We start from the raw sequence: 17,496 nt of genomic DNA on the forward strand, positions 1-17,496 counted from the left end.
TAATTGTAATTGAGCTGCCTATGAAATGTCTGCATTTTGAGCAATCGTTAAATATTTGTAAAATGAGAACCACCAGCTCTATCTCTGGGTCTTGGGTTCTGGGACGATATCACATGCTTTTTACCAAAGACCGAATGCAGGTGGTGCTTTTTTTAAAGATTCTCTCTTCCACAGTGTGTGGAAGGTTGGGAGGCTGCAGTAAGAATCGCATCCATTTCTGCCTCCGATCCCTTGTACCAATACACTCTGATGTAACATTTGTACATGCAAAGGGAAAACCGAGGTATCAAACATGATTGTCTGCCTGGCTGAGAGTAGCTGAGATATTTGCCTGGAGTGGCAGTTAAGTTTTGTTATAAATAGCACTTTGTAACTGCTAAAATCCCTGGCACCAAAGATCTTGGTAACAACACATTGGTCTGATTCTCAGGGCATCAAGAGGTTAAAGATGTTGCATACAAAGACCATTGGCAAGCCTTTTCCTGATAGTCATTGCCACACTTCATAGAAAATCCATCACTGTCTGCATGTCCACATAGCATTTGGGTTTTCCAATCTCTTGTTGTTTGGCTGAGCCCAAAATTTATAGTTCAAAGTACCAAATGGTGACGGTCTTCTACTTAAAGTTCAGTATGTTAGTGCTGATCATGTGCACACCCAAACCCAACTGATTTCTTATAGAACAACTGTAATGTGGACAAAGAACAAACTCTATCTTGGAGGCTGAAATGGGGAAGAGGGAACAGTCTTGTTTGCGGATTCCCTTTCTACTTGTCCATAAACTTCTGCCAGCTGTGAGATTGTATCAGGATGCTGTGGAGGTGGGAGGGAGGCAGTGAGACTACATTACAGAGAGAAAAAAGAACACACGTGCTTGAACACTAGTGCAACTGGTTGGTACACCTAAACTAAAGAGGCTTTTCGGGGAAGTGCAACTTACAAATAGCAAGGTAGCTTGGTTTCCCCGAATGCAATATTTTTTTGCACCACCTCTCCTCTCTTAGCTCTGTGTTGTGGCTGGGTGAGAAGATTTGCTTTCTCTTTGTTCTTGCCACACAAGAAAGGAAGCATTTTAGTTGCTAAACTAAATTAAAATGTAACTTTGAATTATTTTCAAAGCCAGTAATGCTTCTGTTGTAATAGCTATAAATATGGGAGGCTTCCACGAACTGCATGAGATTATCTCAGGAAGTGTTGATTTCTTTGTTGCTAAGATCTGATCTTTAGTAATCACTACATTTCCTGGAATGCTAAGGCCCCTATAGAACTGGGAGCAGCAAGGAGATTGCCTTGTGGGTCCTATAAAGCTGCAGCCTGGGCCTCTCCCTCTGCTTTCCCAATAACTGAACTGTGCCCATGCATAGTTAGTAAATTTCATGTACTGACAGTGTGCTGAATGCAAGATAGCTCCTGGGGAAGAGAAGGGCACAAAACACTGAATTAGACGAGAGAGGCTTTAGACCAGGGGTGTGCAAACTACAGGCCGCAGGCCAGTTCTGGCCCAACAGGTGTTTTAATCCGGCCCTCGAGCTCCCGCTGGGGAGTGGGGTCTGGAGCTTTCCCCGCTCCAGCCAGGGAGTAGGGTTGGGGGCTGCTTCATGCTGCTCCCAGAAGCAGCAGCATGTCCCCCTCCAGCTCTTATGCGTAGGGATAGCCAGGGACTATGCGCGCTGCCTCCACAGCTCTCAGTGGCCAGGAACCGTGGCCAATGGGAGCTGCAGGGGCGGTGCCTGCAGACAGGGCAGAGTGCAGCGGAGCTGCCTGGCCATGCCTCTGCATAGGAGCTGGAGGGGGGACATGCTGCTGCTTCCAGGAGCCGCTTGAGGTAAGCGTCGCTTGGAGACTCCACCCCTGAACGTCATCCCCGCACCTATGTCCCAATCCCCTGCCCACACCCCCAGCCTGGAGCCCCCTCCTGCACTCTGAACTTCTCATTTCTAGCCCCACCCTGGAGCCTGCACCCCCAGTCAGAGCCCTCACCCCCTCCTGCACCCCAACCCCAATTTTGTGAGCTTTCATAGAATTTCTATACCCAAATGTGGCCCTTGGGCCAAAAAGTTTGCCCACCCCTGTTTTAGAGAAATGGGGATTGGTTGAATTTCTGTTTACTTGCCAGCTAGCAGATGCTACTACATCGATTGCTCTTATTTCTGATAGAGAAGTTTATTTGGGAAGCCATTTTTGAGTATCAAATGAGTACAATAATGTACATACAAGTAGTGCTTCAAATGAGTGCAAATTTGCTGTACGCATCTGTGGGAGTATGGTATTTACATCTCTTCTAGTACTGGTGTGATGTCTTGGGGATCATGCAGACCAATAAGGGATTCTGAAACTACCTGCCATGTAATCTTGGAGTACGTTTATGCTGTGCTGCTATGGCTCAGAATCTGATGCCGGTGGCCTATCTACAAGCAGAATGTCTCAGCCTGGCTTTTACAAGCCTAGTTACTCCTTTCAGGGTGACACCAACAGCCCTTCCAGCACTGTCTGAGTTCATAATTGCCCAGCTGTTGGACCATTCCCCTCTGGTTCATCACCGCTAAAGGAATGAAACCAGTCCTCCCCCCGAGCTTACTTTGGCACATACACTTCACACAGTTTGCACTCTGGAGATTTGCTTGGGGTAAAAACAATAAACAAAGATTTATTTAATAGAAAAACCACAGATTCAAAGATGAAGTAGTAATGGACGCAAACAAAATTGCAGCCTCAAGCTTTATGCTTTTAGAGGTGATAAAATCCCTTTTCTAATACAAGTTACCTGTGGTCTTTGAACAATTTCCTAGTGTACCCCCTGACCGTAGGGGCCTCCAGAGTTTCAGAGACCACTTCCTGCTTGGAGACTGTCCCTCAATTTCTACATGCTTTCATTTCAAACTCTTTCCATTTTAAAAGGGTTTTTTCTTCAGTCACTACAGATATTCAAAATTGTGAAATGCCCATGTTGTTCCATTATCTTTAATGGCTCATTGTTGCATTTTCTGGAGTTGTATAATAGATGGTTACTTGTGTTTAGTTTTGTATAAACACCTGGGATGGGAGGTGCCCCCTCCCTGCTGTGAGATGTAGTTGAAATTGTAGTACAGGTTATGAGCACATTTTTCTATATACATAAATATGTGTATTCATAACCATAGTTTCTTTGAGTACAGTCCCTATGGGTGCTTCAGTGTAGGTGTGTGCATGTGCACCCCTGTGCTGCTTATTGGAGAATTTCAATAGCAATCCATCCCACCAGTGCACGCACAGTTCCCCCCTGCCTAGAGATGGAGCTAAGAGCTCTCTGTTCACAGATCGTTGACCCCCTATAGTTTTGCAAATTTTAGCTTCCTTTGAAGCCTTTTTCTTTTAGTACCTTGTTTGTGTTTAGTTGGCTGTGCCAAAGAAAAAGAAGAAAGGGTTTGCCTTCTGGTTGGGGGAAAGGGGGAGATGACACCCCTGGGCAAGGGTATGCTTGGCTCACCAGGCTTCAAAAAGTACCTTATCTGCAAAGAATCCATCCCAGTGATGGATAGAGACATTCACAGTGCATTTGCTGCTCCGGGGAAAGGCACAATCCACAAAAGTGTGGTTGGTGCCAGCAGTTAAATCCAGGTCCTGGAAGGATAGAGTGTTAAGGCTTAAACTGCAGCTCATGGAGTCGGCCCTTCAACCTCCAGAGTCCTGGCAACCTTCTATGTCGAAGGCAGGTGATTCCAAGGAGATGAGCTACTCACTTGAGACCACTAAGAAAAGCTCTGAGAGTCCCCATAGCAAGCCCTGATCAAGCCAGAAACTATCTCCGGCTCCATTGATACCGACGGCAGTGAAGCTGTCTAGAGCTGGTACCCAGGGCATGTGTGGTACCAAACTGACAGAGCAAGTCTATTTGCTCAAAGTCCCAATGGGCACAGGAAAAATAGTACCGGCCTTGCAGGGGCATGAAAAGCATGTAAGATCTGCCCTGGGGAAGGCTACATTGACATGGTCATCGCCACCGACCCGGTGCACGTGGCACCAACAGACCATATGATTAGGTCCATGTCTTCGATTCCATTGGTACAAGCTTCTCTGCACTGACAACCACCAGCACCAGCATCCGCACTGCCAGATTTCTGGTGTGCAACGGATCTCTTGGTGTCTGATGCACCAGACTCGCTCCTATTCAGTGCCAGGCTCTCCCAGACCATTCAACTCAATGACCTCTCCATGCTGCACATCATCTTTCTCCTCATCAGAGTCAGACAGTGAGCAAGAGGACTTGGGTTCCCTCCGCTCGTTCTACCTGCCCTACGGGTCTCAATTTCATCATGGACACCTGGCGCCCAACCCTCAGCCTCTATGGTTTAGGCAGCTATGGTACCAGGCTCCTGCCCTCAATGGCTCTGGCAGGCTGAGGCAACAAACCTTTCAGGCCCTTACAGTGATATACCAACAGGCAAGGAGGTACCCTCCTTCAGCTGTGGTGTCAGTAGGATCGAAACCACCCGAGCACCTGGGGGAGGAAGATGAAGCTGAGGCAGAAAGGGAAGACACCCCTCAAGCTCATCTCTTGTCCTCACCTGATGAGGCAGTGATGCCCTCTCTGCCATCCATGGTAGATAATTTTAAATCCTTCTAGGACTTAGCTCAGAAGGTGGCAGAAGCCCCGCAAATACAGCTGCACCAAGTTACTGAGCCTTACCACAAACTGGTAGACATTCTGCACTCTTCCACTTCTTCCACCTCTGCCAGAGTGGTCCTTCCTGTTAATGAGGTGCTTCTGGATCCTGCCAGAGTTATATGGCAGATCCCTGCGTCGATCTGCCGACATGCAAGCGGGCGAGCAAAAAGTATTATTAATGGAATTTTTATTTTCCTACCCCACCTCCAAATTCCATCACTGTGGATGTGGTCAATTCTAGTTTACCAGTTTAAATCCACCCTGTATGACCAAAACAGGAAACACTTGGATCTGTTTGGCAGAAAAGCATATTCATCAGTCACTCTTCAGTTCCAGGTGACTAATTACCAGCTCCTGTTAGCCAAATATGACTACCAGAACTATGTGAAACTAGCTTCTTTTATTGATCAGCTCCTGAACTCCCACAAAGACCAATTTATGGCAGTAATTAACAAGGGCCAGCTGGTGGCAAAACAATCTCTCCAGTCCGCATTTGAACGTGTCACCCTGTCTGCCATGTCTATTTCTACGGCCGTGGTTATGAGAAGGGCGTCGTGGCTGCAGTTGTTCTGCTTCCTTAAAGAGGTCCAAACCACAGAACAGAACAACTGCAACTATACTGAACCTCAGAGTGCTCAACAAATATGTCAAAGCACAGAAATTCAAGATGGTCACCCTATCAGTGATCATCCCAATTGGTTTTCGGCCCTCGACCTTCAAGACTCATACTTCCGCATTTAGATTCATAGATTCATAGATTCTAGGACTGGAAGGGACCTCGAGAGGTCATCGAGTCCAGTCCCCTGCCCGCATGGCAGGACCAAATACTGTCTAGACCATCCCTGATAGACATTTCTATCATACCAAGTCACAGGCGTTACCTCAGATTCATGCTGGGCCAGGACCACTACCAGTACAGAGTACTCCCTTTCGGCCTCTCATTGGCTCCCAGAGTGTTCTCCAAGATCCTCCCGTAGTAGTGGCCCACTTATACTCTCAGGTCGTGATGATTTATCCCTACCTAGATGATTGCCTTCTCAGGGCACGGTCTTGCACAGAGGCCCAAAAAGTCACTCAGGCCACACAGGACCTGTTTCTGAATCTGGGTCTACAGATCAATGAACAAAAATTGACCTTAATACAGGTTTAAAGACTAGAATTCATCGGAGCCGAACTTGACTTCATTCAGTCGAGGGCACTCCTTTTATATCACAGATTTTTCAGTCTCTCCTCGTTGATAGAGACAATACAATCCAGTTCCCAAATCTTGGCCAGACATTGCCTTTAGCTTCTGGGGCACATGGCCGTGGGCACATCACTTATTATTGCTCATGCCAGATTACATATGAGATGCCTCCAAGCATGGTTAAGTTCAGTTTACAGGCCGAATAGAGACAACAATGGGCAAGCTTTTATCAATGCCCACCAGGGTCAAGCAATGGGGCCCTGATCCCAATTGCAGCCTCTAAGTGCTTGTGTCATGGTAATAAAGAAAACAGAAGAATTCGTTTCCCAATAAACATCTGTATGGGAATCCCATTTGCTCAGTCTTCCCCATCCCTTCTGACCACCGACACATCCCTCATAGGATGGGGAGTGCATCTCAATGGTCACACAGTACAGGGCAAATGGTCTCCAGCAGAGACATGCCTCCACATCAACTTGCTCAAGCTCAGAGCAGTCGAAACACATGCGCTCACTTCCTCCTGCTGATCATGCACACAACGGTCATGACGGACAACGTGATCTGCACGTACTACATAAACTGACAGGGAGGCACCAGATCTTATTCCCTGTGCGTCTAAGCACTGAAGCTATGGAACTGGTGCATCTCCCACAGTGTCCTAATATCAGTGGCCTACCTACCGGGAATACGCAACCTGACAGCTTATATTCAGCCACAAATTCCTGCAAGACCATGAATGGGGAATAGAGTCGGCAATTCTATACAACATATTCCGACAATGGGATACGCCGGTAATTGACTTGTTTGCTACTCATTCGAACAAGACGTGTCCACAAGACTGCTCCAGGGCAGGGACTGGACAATGCTCCATGGGAGTTGCTCTTCTTCCTTCCTTGGGATAAGGGTCTTCTTTACGCCTTTTCCCCCGCTTCCTCCTATTGCTGAACGTCCTGTTGAAGATAAAAAGGGAAAAAGCAAATATCACCCACCTGGCCTAGGCAGATGTGGTACCCTTACCTGTCACAGCTGGCATGTCCACCGATGGCTCTGCCAATCACTCCTTACCTCCTGTCGCAGAACAAGGGTCACACCCTCCACACCAATCTGCAAGTCCTTCAACTCAAAGCATGTCTCCTTCATGGTTCCAGCACATAGAAACATCTTGCTCTGAAGAGGTGCTATTACATAATAGAAAGGGCACTACTCATCATATCTACCTTCAAAAATGGAAGAGGTTCCAGATCTGGTGCCAGACCAAGGACATCACCCCTAATTCAGCCACAGGTGGTCCTAGAGTACCTGTTAACCTTAAAGAAATCAGGTCGCTCTATTAGCTCGTTGAAGGTTCAGTTAGCAGCAGTTGCAGCCTCCCACCAGCAGGTAGAAGGCTACTCAATCTTCAAGCACCCAATTATGAAGAGGTTTCTTAAAGGCATAGCAAACCTCTTCCCACAACCCAGGCCCCCCACTCTCCAATGGGACCTCAATATAGTGATAAAATGGACAACATGGCCTGCATGTACTACATAAACTGACAGGGAGGCACCAGATCTTATTCCCTGTGCGTCTAAGAACTGAAGCTATGGACTAGACCACCATCTGAACCCATGGCCTCTTGTTCACTAACGATTCCATGAAGACTCCGTTCCTCATCGCCATCACTTCAGCCAGAAGGATAGGGGAGAGAGCAGTTTTGATAGTGCATCCCCCTTTTACTATGTTCTTCCCTGACAAGGTCACACTCAGACCACATCCAAAATTCACCCCTAAAGAGACTTCTGCATTTCACATGAATCAATGTATTCAGCTTCCAACATTTTATCCCAAACCACTTGAGGACAACAGGGAAGCCACCCTTCATACACTCGATGTGAGAATAGCCTTGGCCTTCTATTTGGACAGAACAAAGACCTATAGAAAATCTCTGAGACGCTTCCTCTCCATTGTGGATAGATCGAAAGGTGCAGCTATCTCAGCTAAGTGGCTTTCCACGTAAGTTGCTGGCTGTATTAAACTCTGCTACCAATTGCATGGGGTAGCGCCCCCGTCTTCAATACGCATGCATTCCACAAGGTCAGCCTCCTTGTCTTCCCCAAGGGTATCCCTTTATCAGAGATCTGCAGAGCGCTATCTGGGCATCTGTGTATACCTTTGCAGAATATTATGCCATCCTGGGGGATTCGACTACAGACGCTCAATTCGGTGCCATAGTACTGTCACCTCTATCAGACTTGACTCCGAAGTCCCAGCCTCCAGCAGTTGGTACTGCTCAGTAGTCACCTACAGTGGAGCACCCATAGGGACACTACTCAAAGAAGTTACCTTATGCAGTAATGATGGTTCTTTGAGATGTGTGTCCCTATGGGTGCTCCACGACCCACCCTCCTCACCTCTACTTCGGAGTTTCATTGGTTGACTCTACAATAGAGAAGGAACTGAGGAGGAAGTCCCTGTACACACCGGCTTGCCTCATGGTAGGTGGGAGTCCTGCATGCGCCGGCGGGACGGACTGCTATTGAAATTCTCCAATCAGCAGCACGAGTCTGCACACACACTTCTAGTGGAGCACTCATAGGGGAACACATCTCGAAGAACCATTGTTATTGCACAAGGTGAGTAACTTTTTGTACACAGCTCATAATGACCAAGTTCAGAACATGACAAGCATTCATAAAAGACCTTATGTGATGTATTTTTATACACAACAATATTGTATACAACCAGTTGCTTCAATTACTTATTCCTTCGGATTTAGAGCCCCTATTCTCCCTTTGCGGTGTCCGGATCCTGATTGTCACAACCGGCCAACCTGAAGATATGAGTAGGTGAATGCTTTTTCAACTCTGCTCTTTCTTCCACACTAAACAAGAGTCACTAGGCTTTGAATATTGCAGGGCAATATTTTATTTATCTTCAGATGTTCTTTCTTGCTGTTATCTCTAAAAGGGGGGTCTGCTTAGTTGGGCTGATGAGGGTGCTGTGTTGTTGAACAGGTATATTTGTAGAACAGAGTAGTAGTTGCTTGGTTTCAGGAGCTCTGGCTTTTCACACTGCAGTGTCTGATAAATTGATTCTGTAATAATTTGTTCTAGTATCTTTTCAGGTGTAGAAGTTAGGCTGGTTGATCTATAATTTCCCAAGTCTTTCTTTCCCCCTTTTAAAAGACAGATGCTACGTTTGTTCTTCTTTAGTCCTCTGGACCCTCATCTGTGCTCCATCAGTTCTTGAAAATAATTGCTAATGGTTCAGTGACTCCTTCATCTAATTTCTTAAGTACCCTGTGATGAATTTCATCAGGCCCTGCCAGCTTGAATACATCTAACTTCTGTAAATATTCTTTAACCTGTTCTTTCTAGAGTCCGGTCTATGTCCCTTCCCCTTGGTAGTTAATATTAGTTGTTCAGAATGATAGTCTTCTCTTCATTTAGGTGACAACTATTAGGGCTTGGTGCTCAATCCTCAGTTGTTCCTAGATTCTGCATTAGTCATACATGCCCACCATGCTTTTACTTGGGGCATCAATTCAAGGAAACGCCCCCATTTCATTTAGATCCCCATTAGCAAATTAATCTGTAAACTGTTCTTAAAATGAGACCCTTCTACCTGCTCCTGGGATACTTCATGTTATAAAGCCAGAAGGGACCATTGTGATCATCTAATCTGACCTGCATAACAATTAATTCCTGTTTGAACTAGGGCTATAATTAGCAAGCAGTCTGTTTAAAACTTATTTAGTTTAAATGAATCTAGTCCGGCATTGCGAGTTCTTGGTGGAACTGGGGCCTGCCTCTCTGGCTGCCTGGACACCACCAATGCTGAGCAACAGGTTCCCTGGTGCTCCTGGTTGAATTACTTGATTTATTGACCTGGCAAAAGGCCTGAGCTTTCATCTGACTTGCCTAAAGAGCAGACTTTACCTAGGCAGGAGTAGGGTCACTTTGGCTCACAGGATGACACTCTCTCTCTCTCTGTCTCTCTCTCTCATATGTTATGTGAATGGCTTGAGTAAATCCATAAACTGCCAAAGCATTTGTACTGGTGCATAGAAGTCCAAAACTCTCGGCCTGTTGCCTGTACAGAGGAAATGTTTGTAGTTGTATTCATAATAGCAGTTCTCTGCCCTCATAGGAATGCTTTCTCCAGACATGTGGAATGCATTCAACTCTGCGGAGGGGAGTTAGCTCAGTGGTACAGTCAGTCCCATTTTTCTACCCGTACTACCTTTATTCCTTAAAATTCACACAGCTCCTGCTTTTCCAAGGGACCAGGCAGGCTGCATTCCTCTCCTGACATTATTTTAATTGCTTTCAAGCACCAAGCTATTGCAGTGTGTGTACGTGAAGGTTTCAAAGGCTACAGCTCTGAACAATCATTGCCGATCATTACAGAATCAGATACTTCAGGTATGCACTTTCTGTAGCTGCTTTCTTCCCCCAGAGCTTTTACAAATCTAACAAGCTGGTGTATACAGAGGGACCAATCCAGCCACCCTTGTAGTAGAGCAGAGCAGCTATTGTACATCATACACAAGTTCAAGAGAGGAAATGAAGATGACTACTTTTATTGTGTCAGAATGAATCTCAAAATATAACTGTTAATAATCTTCATCAAAGTGACTCTCTTGATCAATCATCAGTGAACTGAAAGAAAGCATAAAGTCATTGCTGGTAAAGTTTGCATATGCCAAACTGGTGAATTAGGCAAATAAGAACAAGTCATCAATACAGAGTGGGTAAGCTTGGGTACAAACAGTATACATTTAAATACACCTACATGCATGGTTATACATCTAGGAACAAAAACTAGGTCATTCTTATGGGAGGGGGAACTGTATACTGGAAAGTAGTGACTCTGAAACAGACCTGGAGGTTGTGATGGAAACCAACTGACCATGATAGAATTCAAGATCCTATGGAAAGGAGGACAGCAAAACAAGGACACTAGACTTCAGAAAGGCAGATTTCAGCTGACTCAGAGAAACAGTAGACAAGGTCCCAGGGAAAGACCAATTAGGAAGAAAAGGAGTTGAAGGGGACTGGCCGTTCTTAAAAGATGTAATACTGGAGACTCAACATCAAGTTATTCCAACGCAGAGGAAAGATAAGAGCCACTGGTGGTCAATGTGGCTGCACAAGGAACTTTTTATCGATCTAAAAACCAAAAGGGATACATATAAGAAATGGAAGGAGGGGCATTGTTAGAGGGCTTTCCCTCAACCCTCCCACTTCCCTGGTTCTTATCACGCAGACAGCAGAAGACCAGAAGGCCGAAGTGCAGACAATGTGATGTTTATTGGGGTTGGTTTCCAAGCAAGCATATTCCAAAGCCCTTCACACCAGTCAGGCTTATCTCTATACAACGTTAGAGTTTGTTCCCCAGTGTTCCCTTCCCAGCTCTGATGCCACAGAGCCTTGCCTGTGTCCCTGTTCCCCGTCCCCCCTACACTTAGCAAACGTGATTCCAATTTCCCTTCCTCCCACTTCCTGTTTGCCTCCAGTTTATATAGTAATATTTTCAGCTATACCTTAGCCAATCATTTTATTGAAATTTAACTAACCAATCCTAACATATTGTAACATAATTCTCTAACCAATTATATCCCACTACCCTAATTAATTTACACCTAGCAATTACACCTGCGTAGGAGCTGGAGGGGGGAGATGCCGCTGCTTCTGGGAATCGCTCAAGGTAAGCACTGCCTGGAACCTGCACCCCTGAGCCTCCCCCTGTGCCCCAACCCCCTGCCCAGCCCTGATCCTCCTGCCCTCCAAACTCCTAGATCCCAGCCCAGAGCCCTCTCCTACACCCCCAAACCCCTCCTCAGCCGGAGCCCTCACCCCTGCCCTAGCCCTGATCCCCCTCCCTACCCCTGGGTCCCAGCCCAGAGCACCTGCCTACACCCCAAACTCCTCATCCCAAGCCCCACCCCACAGCCTACACCCTCAGCCGGAGCCCTCACATACCACCCTCGCATCCCAACCACCCTGCCCTGCCCCCACAAGAGGCTGGAACGTGGGGAAGGGGGGGCGGAGGGTCTGTGCGTTTCTGTTGCTTGAGGCACTGCCTCCAGCAGCTCCCATTGGCCGTGGTTCCCCGTTCCCGGCCAATGGGAGCTGCTGGGGGCACTGCCTGAAGTAACAGCCACACACAGCCCCTCCGCCCCCGCTTCCCCACGTTCCAGCCTCTTCCCGGAGCTGTGCAGGGCAGGCAGGCAGGGAGCTCTGGTAAACACTGGGGGAGGCGTGGGGGGGCTGCGAGGGGCTCGCGGGCCGCAGAAAATCACTCCATGGACTGCATGCGGCCCGCGTGCCGCGTGTTTGAGACCCCTGGTTTAGTAGGCCAATGCTCAAACCAGTGAGCTATCCCTCCCCCCTATGCAGATTGGGATAAGTATGAACATGTCAGAAATTTTCTGACCAACTTGAATTAATTCAAATCAGTGGGGCTGGATGCTATTCACCTGAGGGTGCTGAAGGAATTAGCTGAAAAAATCTTGGAGCCACTGGCAATAATATTTTCAAACTCATGGATGACAGGAGAGGTCCCAGAAGAGCGGAGATGGGCTAGTGTAGTGCCCAGCTTTAAAAAGGGGGGAAAGGATGAGCTGGGGAACTATAGACTAGTCAGCCTGACTTTGACACCTGGGAAGTCACTAGAGCAATGTATAAAACATTCAGTTTGAGAAGACCTGGAGGATAAAGGGGCAATCATTAGCAGTCAGCGTGGATTTACCAAGAACAAATCATGCCAAACCGGATTAATTTCCTCCTTTGACAGGGTAACTGATTCGGTGGATCGGGGGAATGCGGTGGACAAAATATACCTGGACTTCAGCAAGGCTTTTGCCACAGTCCCAAATGACATTCTCATAAGTAAGCTGGAGAAATGCAGGCTAAACAGAACAACCATTAGTTAAAAGCAATAGAGAGTCCTGTGGCACCTTTAAGACTAACAGCACAAAGGTGCCACAGGACTCTCTATTGCTTTTTACAGATCCAGACTAACACGGCTACCCCTCTGATACCTTAAAACCATTAGTTAAACAACCGCAACCAAAGAGTAACTATTAATGGAATGATGTCAGATTGGAGGGAGGTTGTGACGTTCCCCTCTGGTGTTATCCAGACTGGTGCTCTGCTAGGTCACTCCAATCTTTGACTCTGGGAGCCAGCCTTACCCTGCTCTGCTGTGAGAACCCCACTCCTGGGCTGTTCACCCACAGCCTCTGGCATGTAAGCTGCTCCCAGCTACTTGCAATGGAATAACACTAGCCAATATCTCTGGTCCCAGATGCAACCCTAGGAACCGCTGTCTTGCAGTGTCCAGTTATGCCCACTGGATGTTGCAAGCTAAATGAGTTTGTCAATTTAACAAAGAAATTGATATGTACCAGGCTTGTTATCCCAAGTGGAGTCTGACATGCTTCAAACCAAACACACTGCTTTATTTATTAACTTGAGTGATTTATTAACTGTAGATTTTAAGTGATTATAAGTCAAAGCATAACAAGTCAGATTTGGTCAAATGAAATAAAAGCAAAACGCATTCTAAGCTGCTCTTAACACTTTCAATGCTCTTACAAACTTAGATGCTTCTCACCGCAAGCTGGCTGCTTGCCCTTCAGTCAGGCTCTCCCCTTTGTTTAGTGCTTCAGTCGCTTGGTGTGGTGTCTGTAGATGTAGGTGGAAGAGAGAGGAAGAGCAGGCAAAGGTGTCTCTCCCTTTTATCATGTCCTTTCTTCCCTGTTGGCTTTGCCCCCCGCCCTTCAGAGTCAGGTGAGCATTACCTTATCGCAGTCCCAAACAGACCAAAGGAAGGGGGGTGACTCACTGAAGAGTCCAACAGATCCTTTGTTGCCTAAGCCAGTGTCCTTTGTTTCTGTGAGGCTGGGCTGGGTTTCTCCCATACATGCCCTGATGAGGTGTGAACTTCCCCTCTGCTTCTGGAGAGTTTTTGCCTGAGCTTGCTTTAAGCCATGAGGAAACATTTTCAGCCTCATAAGTATACATGAAATTACAACCTATAACAAACATTACTAGAACAATGATTACTAGAACAACAATGCTCAGTACATCATGAGCCTTCTGAAGACATCCAACATGACAAACTTTGCATTAGATACCACACAATCATATTATAAGGATGAACATGGGGGTGTAGGGTGTTCCCATGAGGTACAGAATGTCAGAGGTCTCAAGTCAGAGTTCCACAGGGATCTGGTGGTGGCCAACATCTTTATTAATCATCTGGCTGTAGGAATAGAGAGCATACTGATCAAGTGTGCAGATGACACAAAGCTGGGGGTGGGGCGTGCCAATACTTCGGAGGATAAAGCTAACATTCAGAGGGCTCTTGATAAATTGAAGAATGGGGCTATAGGCACCAAAATGAAATTCGACAAAAACAAAGGTAAGGTGCTACGCTTAAGGAAGAAAAACCAAACGCGCAAATACAGAATGAGGAAAACTGGTTTGGCAGCCGCACTGCTGAGAAGGATCTGGGAGTTGTGGTGGCTCACAACCTCAACATGAGTCAGCAATGCAATGCTGTTGCAAAAAAAGCAAATGCAGTTTTTGGTTGCATTAAGAGAGATATAGCATGCAATTCATGGGCGGTGAGAGTATTGCTCTACTCGGCGCTGGTTAGCCTCAGCTGGAGTACTGGGTCCAATTTTGGTCACCTATATGTAGAGAAACTGGAAAGGATCCAGAGGTGAGCGACAAAGATGATCAGAGGGATGAAATGGAAGCCATCTGAGCACAAACGGAAGGAACTGGGTATGTTTAGTTCGGAAAAGAGAAGATTAAGGGGGTATATGTTAGATACTTGAAAGACTGCCATAAAAAAGATGGAGAAAAGTTCTCTCTTGCCACAGAGGGCAGGACAAGAGACAATGGGTTCAAACTACAGCACAGCAGATTTAGATTAAATCTCAGGGAAAACTTCCTAATTGTAAGAACAGTAGGACAATGGCACAAACGCCTTGGGACGTTGTGGAAGCTTCTTCATTGGAGATTTTCAAAAGGAGGCTGAAGAGCCTCCTGTCTGGGATGGTTTAGACACAACAAATCCTGTATCTTGGCAGGAGGTTAGACTAGATGCCACTTGTGGTTCCTTCTATTCCTATGATTCTATGAGCTCCCTGCGCAGTGCTATCGCTATGGGAGTGAATGTGACCATTGGATTTATAAATGGGAATAGCTGCTTAGAGCAGAGAGGAAGAATGACCTAATTGTGCTATGTAGAGCGGCAAGTCCTTGATACCAGGTCCAGTTGTGGTGGTCATACTTCAAAAAGGAGGTTGACAAATTGGAAAGGGTTCCGAAAGGAGCCACAAGAAAAGACTTGAGGAAAAGCTATTTTAGAGTGTTCAGTCTCTTGTGTTCATCCAAGTGAAGATTAAAAAGTGACTTGGTCCTGGTCTAGAAGTAGCTTCATTTAGGAGAAGATAGCAGATGCTAGCGGGCTTTTTAATTTAGCAGACAAAGGCAGAACAAGATCCAGTGGCCATCTATCCTAGGTACTTATTTGGCCCCATTACCATAGTGTCTGAGCACCTCACAATCGTTAATGTACCTATCTTCACACCCACCCTGTGGGAGGCAGGGAAGGGCTGTTATCCCCAGTGTACAAACTGGGAACTGAGGCACACAGAGACTCTGATTTTCAAAGGTATTTAAGTGCCAAATGATGCAGCTAGAAGCCTACTGGGATTTTTCAGAAAAGTCTCTGCCTGCCTGCCTCCCATTGCTTTCAGATGGGAATCTTGGAAAATCTGTTGCTTGCCTATGGTCACACAGGAAGCCAGGGGCAGAGCAGGGAAGGAAATCTGGGTCTCTTCAGCCCCAGGCTAATGCACTATGGCCTAGACCATCTGACCTCTTTTAACTGAAGGTGAAGCGAGACATATCTGAAGTGGAAAGAAAAATGCCAATGTTTATTTCACAGCTAGAGTAATTAACCACTGGAACAACTGACCCAGGGATGTGGTGATTCTTCGGTCAGCTGGAGTCTTTAAATCATGATTGACTGTCTCTTTCTCAAGGAAATGCTCCAGTTCAGCTAGAAGTGATGGCCTGAGCTGTGCAGGAGATCAGACTGGCTGATCACAGTGGTTCCTTCTTGCCCTATAAATCTATGAATCAACCAGACTCTAACACTTATGTAGACTCATTGTCTTCACTGGAGCAGAGTTTGAATTGCACAACCCAAAGGAAATGGATTAATTTCCCCAATCTTCAGACAATGTGACCAGATTCCAAGCACATTGAATTCTGTGGCTGGTGGGGGTCTAAATGCTCATCCAAGGTCCCAAATTCTGCATCAGATGGGAAGTTCTCCGGAATATTCACCTGCTCTAACTTGAAGACTTTCACTTAAATTAATATGAGACTTAGTGATATAACAAGGACAGAACCGCTCAGAGAGCATGAAGGCCAAAACACAACAGGAATTCCAGCTAGCAAGGGATGTGAAGGGTAACAAAAAGGGTTTCTACAGTTAGCAACAAGAAAAAGGTCAGGGAAAGTGTGGGACTCTTAATGAATGGGGGAGGCAACCTAGTGATAGATGATGTGGAAAGAACTGAAGTAGTCAATGCTTTTTTTGCCTTGATCTTCACAGGCAAGGGCAGCTCCCACACTGCTCGCCTGGGCCACACAGTATGGGGAGGAGGTGAGCAGCCCTCAGTGGTGAAAGACCAGGTTAAGGACTATTTAGAAAAGCTGAACAGGCACAAGTCCATGGGTCCAGATCTAATGCATCCAAGGGTGCTGAGGGAATTGGCTGATGTGATTGCAGAGCCATTGGCCATTATCTTTGAAAACTCCTGGTGATCGGGGGAGGTCCCGGATGACTGGAAAAAGGCAAATATAGTGCCCATCTTTAAAAAAGGGAAGAAGGAGAACCCGGGGGACTACAGACTGGTCAGCCTCACCTCCGTCCCTGGAAAAATCAAGGAGCAGGTCCACAAGGAAACCATTTTAAAGCACTTGGAGGAGAGGAAGGTGATCAGGAACAGTCAAATGGATTCACCAAGGGCAAGTCATGTCTGACCAACCTGATTGCCTTCTATGATGAGATAACTGGCTCTGTGGATATGGGGAAAGCGGTAGATGTGATATACCTTGACTTTAGCAGAGCTTTTGATACGGTCTCCCACAGTGTTCTTGCCAGCAAGTTAAAAAAGTATGGATTGGATGAATGGACTATAAGGTGGATAGAAAGCTGGCTAGATTGTTGGACTCAACAGATAGTGATCAATGGCTCGATGTCTAGTTTGGCAGCTGGTATCAAACGGCTTGCCCTAGAGGTCGGTCCTGGGGCTGGTTTTGTTCAACATCTTTATTAATAATCTGGATGATGGGATAGATGGCACCCTCAGCAAGTTCGCGGATAACACTAAGCTGGGGGAAGAGGTAGATTCGCTGGAGGGTAGGGATAGGGTCCAGAGTGACCTAGACAAATTAGAGGATTGGGCCAAAAGAAATCCGATGAGGTTCAACAAGGACAAGTACGGAGTCCTGCACTTGGGATGGAAGAATCCCATGCACTGCTACAGGCTGGGGACCGACTGGCTAAGCAGCAGTTCTGCAGAAAAGGACCTGGGGATTACAGTGAATGAGAAGCTGGATATGAGCCAGCAGTGTGCCCTTGTTGCCAAGAA

Source organism: Chrysemys picta, chromosome 22 (genome assembly GCF_011386835.1).
Source record: "Chrysemys picta bellii isolate R12L10 chromosome 22, ASM1138683v2, whole genome shotgun sequence".
Taxonomy (NCBI): Eukaryota; Metazoa; Chordata; order Testudines; family Emydidae; genus Chrysemys; species Chrysemys picta.